This window comes from Acomys russatus, chromosome 24 (genome assembly GCF_903995435.1).
Source record: "Acomys russatus chromosome 24, mAcoRus1.1, whole genome shotgun sequence".
Taxonomy (NCBI): domain Eukaryota; kingdom Metazoa; phylum Chordata; class Mammalia; order Rodentia; family Muridae; genus Acomys; species Acomys russatus.
In genome coordinates, this window is record NC_067160.1 from 11923620 (window position 1) to 11928881 (window position 5262).

Consider the following 5262-nt stretch of genomic DNA (forward strand, 5'->3'; position numbering starts at 1 on the left):
AAAAGAGAAAAACCCACAAAAACGAACGAGATTAAAACAATGCAATTTGTTCACAATCCTTACTCATTTTAAAGCTTCCATTATGCTGTTCCGCTCAGTGAGTAAAGGAGCTTGCTGCCAAACCTGATAACTGTTTTGAGACAGGGTCTCACTATATAGTCTTAGCTGCCCTGAAACTCACGAGCATGCTAGCCTTGAGCTCATGGAGATCCCCCTGCCTCTGCCTCCTGAGTGCTGGGACAAATGGTCCACCATTACTCAGCCAACCAAGCCATTTGTTGTAACCTTCTCGACCTGGAGCCAAGGTGGGGTTGTTTACCTTTCTCTGTTACCTCAGGAGCAGTTGGCTAGACCTGAACTTCAGCATTACCACTCACCTTGGCCCTCTTCTCATACTCCTGCCTTGCTCATCTTGGCCACTCTAGGGTAAAAAGGATTCCCAAGGACTGCTCCTCCAAGTCATCCTAACCCCACACACTCTTCCGAGAATTATCCGCTGGTCTGAGCCTGGATGGACTAAGATATCCATAGGCTATTTCTACAGTGAGGATCTACGTGATGAGGGTCTAAAAGGATGGCTCAGTGGCTAAGAACAGTCACCGTTCAAGCATGAGGTCCTGAGTTCGAATGTCTAGCACCCACACAAAAGCAGAACACACCCAACACAGCGGGAAGTGGGAGTGGAAACATCACTGGGGATTGGCTGCCTACCAACTAGCCCTAGGTTCAGCGAGGGCTCCGTGTCTCCAAGGGATAAAGCAATGATCAGAGAGCAGGACACCTCATGTCCCCCTTTGGCCTCTGTGTATATGAATGCACAGACAGACAGACAGACAGACAGACATGTGTGATAATACAACTGAAACATCAGGACTAGAATGAATGGCATTTAGAATCCTTTCAAATAGATGTAAAGTAGGTAATTCTGTTATGAGCTCAACTCATTTTATTCGGACACTAATCGTATCTATCACCAATGAAGGGCTGTTTTTTAGCTTCAGAAGGTACTTGTAGTGGTTCAAATGAGAATGCCCCCCCTTATAGGCTCTGATATTAAATACTTGTTCCCCAGTTAGTGGCGCTGAGTAGGTTTAGGAGGTGTGGCCTTGCTGGAGGAAATATGTCATCAGCTTTGATGGGTCAAACGTCCTGTGTCCTTCATTCCCAATGAGCTTCTGTTTCTACCTTGTGGCTCAAGATGTGAGCCCACCGCTCTCTCCTCCTACTGACGTGGCCCCACCATGATGGTGCTGGGCTCTTACTCCTCTGGATCCATAAGCCCAAACAAACTCTTTATGCTGCAAGTCGCCTTGGTCATAGGGTTTTATCACAGCAACAGAAAAGCAGCTGGGGAGATGGCTCAGCGGCTAAGAGCACTGGTGTTCTCCCAGAGACCCTGGGTTCCATTCCCAGCACCGACATGGTGGCTCGCAGCCATCCATAACTCCAGTTTCAGGGGGACTAATGCCTTCTTCTTCTCCTTCTCCTTCTCCTTCTCCTTCTCCTTCTCCTTCTCCTTCTCCTTCTCCTTCTCCTTCTCCTTCTCCTTCTTCTTCTTCTTCTTCTTCTTCTTCTTCTTCTTCTTCTTCACTCCTCGGTCATCAGACATGCACATGGACACACTCACGGGCAGGCAGGCAACACACCCAGACACGTGAACTAAACATAAATTGTAAAAGATGTCTGTGAGAACCTGAGAGGAACAAGCCTCCTCTGCAAACAAGGATGAACAGCTTTCCGACCACTGTGCAATAGTGAAAGCTTCCCAGAACTCATTGTTATGAACACTCACGGTGTCCAACTCACAGTCATAATTCTGGAGTCATCTTTTAACTGTAGAAAAATTCCACTAGAAGAATCTAATAATCCCCTGGGTCATCTGCACCACTGAGCACATACCCTGTATTCTAAATATAATCTTCTGCATTCTTCCTTAGAGGAATACTAGTGACATGTGTGGACCATATGGTACAGGCTACTATCTCCCCAATCAGCAAGGAATTTCCTGAGATTCTTCATAGGAACCCCCAAGGAACCAGAAATGCACAGCAAGAGAATTCAGCTTGAATTAAGGAACCCTCTTAGATCGAACTAAATATAGTTCTAGCTGTAATGACATCAGGATCTCTTAGAAAATTCCAGAAACAGTAAACAATACTGACCTTGTATAGCTTATCTATTCTTAATGATTTTTTGAATTGTATGGAAATCACTCCATTAAAATATTTTGTCACACAAGAATCACAGATAAATTTTTTGTTTAAGTTAGAACAAAAAAAAAAAAAAAAAAAAAAAGCATGCATGCACTCTTAGAGATAAGTGGAAAATGTATCCAATTAACTCATGGCTTGAGGCCCTCCTCCAGTGTCATCTACATGCTAAGCATTCACAGCCTACAAAGGAGGGGAGATATAGAAATTGCCGGTCATGGGTATCACAATCATACCAGGAGTGTGTTGGTCACAGCAATCCCCAAGAATTCTGAGACATGTGTTCTGGGCTATGGTCTCCACAGCCTTTAGAATAAAAAAAAAAAAAATGTTCTGGCCCAGGGTATCTCTCATATGTCTCTCTCTCTCTCTCTCTCTCTCTCTCTCTCTCTCTCTCTCTCTCTCTCTATATATATATATATATATATATATATATATATATATATATATATATATATATATATATATTCTGTAACTCCAGTAAATATGTTCATTGCAATTAAGTAAGATTTTGCAGCCCATTACCCTGTAATGGATGTAGCCTTTGGGTGATTTTGAAAACTAAAATTAAAAGAAAAATGAGCAAGTAAGTATGTTGATTAATTTATCTAGGAGGATCTTACACTATCTTTTAAACAGATGAGTGAACATTTTTAAGCAAAACAACATGAAAATAAATACGTGGCATATTTGTAATGATAACCTGTTTTTTCAGAAGAACCACCGCTGAGTTAATATTGCCTAAGCTATTCTAAAGCTGCAGACAGGGAGGCGCCACACACAACTTGCTTGTGCACACAGCAAGTTACTTGGGCAGTGGCATCGGCTCTTCGCCTGCCTCCCCCAACCGCCATATAACAGGAACTACTAGGAAAGCCTTCCAGAGTTTACCTCCACTACAGATCATGTCATCTGCATTGTTTAAAGCCAGTTTGTTTCTGAGCTCCTGATTCTGTCTCTCAAGCGCTTTATTCAGGGAGACAGGGATGAAACTCACTTTCAGGTGATTTCACTTCTCAGGTAACCCTCCAATTGTGGAGAAATACACAACAGGTGAGCCAAGATCCCCTGCTTACACACACACACACACACACACACACACAGAGAGAGAGAGAGAGAGAGAGAGAGAGAGAGAGAGAGAGAGAGAGAGAGAGAGATCATACCTTGGCCACAACACAGAAACAGAAAAAAGAAGTTTAACTTTAATTACCCAGAAGTCTGTGGTTAGAAAACCCGGAAATACTTATGCATATGTCTAATGTGGGATCTCTTGAGCGGGAGGGGGAAGACAGGGTTTCTCTGTGTGGTCCTGGCTATACTGGAACTCACTCTGTAGACCAGGCTGGCCTCGAACTCATGGAGATCTACCTCCTTCTGCCTTGTGAATGCTGGGATTAAAGGTGTGTGACACAATGCTCAGTCGATGTGGTGTCAAGAACTTGTGAATAATTTGTGGCAGAGATGAGGTACAGCATATTGATTTCTGTTTTGAAAGCTTCCTGCTAACTGAAATAAGCCAGGTTTTTTAAAAAACACTAAACATTACACCATTGCACTTCTGTGAGGCCTAGGACAGACATCAGAGTCACAGAGAGTGCACATAGAATGGTGACTGAGAGGCTGAGAGGAGGGAAGAGAGAGTTCTTGCTTAGTAGTTCCAGAATGTCAGTTTTGGGCAGTGGTGACTTTCATGCTTAAAATGGATAAAGTAACAGTTTGTGTTCAATCCGTTGCTCTGTGTTTAAAACAGTTTACTTTTTCAATTAGTTCAATTTCTTATGTGTTTACCTTGCCTCCTCTCTGCCTCGGTCTCTAACCCATCCCGCTTTCCCCCACAGAGTCTGCTTTGCTTTCTGTCCTGGTTGCCCCTCATCAGAGCTATTGAAATTAATCCCTAACAGCCAGAGTGATGTCTGCACCTTCCTCTCTAATCTGGTTAGTGCAGCTGTTTTCTGTAAGTTCTCAGTGTCTCACTTTTGCCCTGTGAAGGTGCTTACAGCCTACTGAGGCAGCCCGATCTCTCATTCAGAAGGAACCTTGTATATTTAAGGGTGAACACATACCTGCGTGCACTTTAATCCACTTCTTTTGACTGGATAGTTCTTAGCACTAACTCAATCCACTACCGATGGGAGGATGGGGAAAGGCATGTGGGAAGCAGTGAAACAAAGGACCCCAGAAAAAGAAGAGCAAGAGATGACTTTCTTATCTCATCCCTTAACCCAAGCACAGAACAAAGCACATACTAGCAGGACCAGAGTGGGACACGTGGACAGTACTTCAAAACAAAAACCTAACTAGGCATGGTGGCGCATGGCAATAATCCCAGCACCGGGGCCAGAGGCAGAGTTTGAGGCCAGCCTGTTCTACAGAGCAATTTCCAGGACATCCAGGGCTACACAGAGAAACCCTGACTCAAAATAACTAAAAGGGATGTCACAGATGCAGGGTGATGCCCTCCACACACCCCCAATCCCCTCCCCTCACTTCCTGCAGCAGTCAGGAGAGCTGGCCCTGAGGTCATGAGGGTGGGTGAGCTAGCCCTCCCGCTTGCCAGCTGCAGTGCTAGGGAGAGCAAGCGAGCCCTGCGCCTCACCTGGGCAGCACAGTTGAGGACTTAGAGTAAAGATGAATGCAGTATATATCATATATTACGTATTATATATCATATGTCATAAATCATATTTATAGCTTTTGGACCTGGTGCTGTTACTGAAATAAACGGCAGCCCTTCTGTAGTGAAGATGTGTACACGCTGTAATGCAGAGCAGGGGAAAGACTAAATTTAAATAAACAAAAACAAAGCTGGGCATGAAAGTGTACACTGTAATTCGTCACTCACAAGGCTGATGATAGAGCATTGAAGGCTAGTGTCAGCTAGAGTGAGGCTTTATCTCAAAAAAAAAGGAAGGAAGGAAGGGGGGGATCAGATTATGAGTAGGACTAATCAAACCATGAAACAAAACCTGAAGAAATAGATTTGGGGTCTTTGTCAGCATGTAGTCCAACACCCCCACTTTAACATCTTAGAAACCAAAAAGCAGAGAGAGAA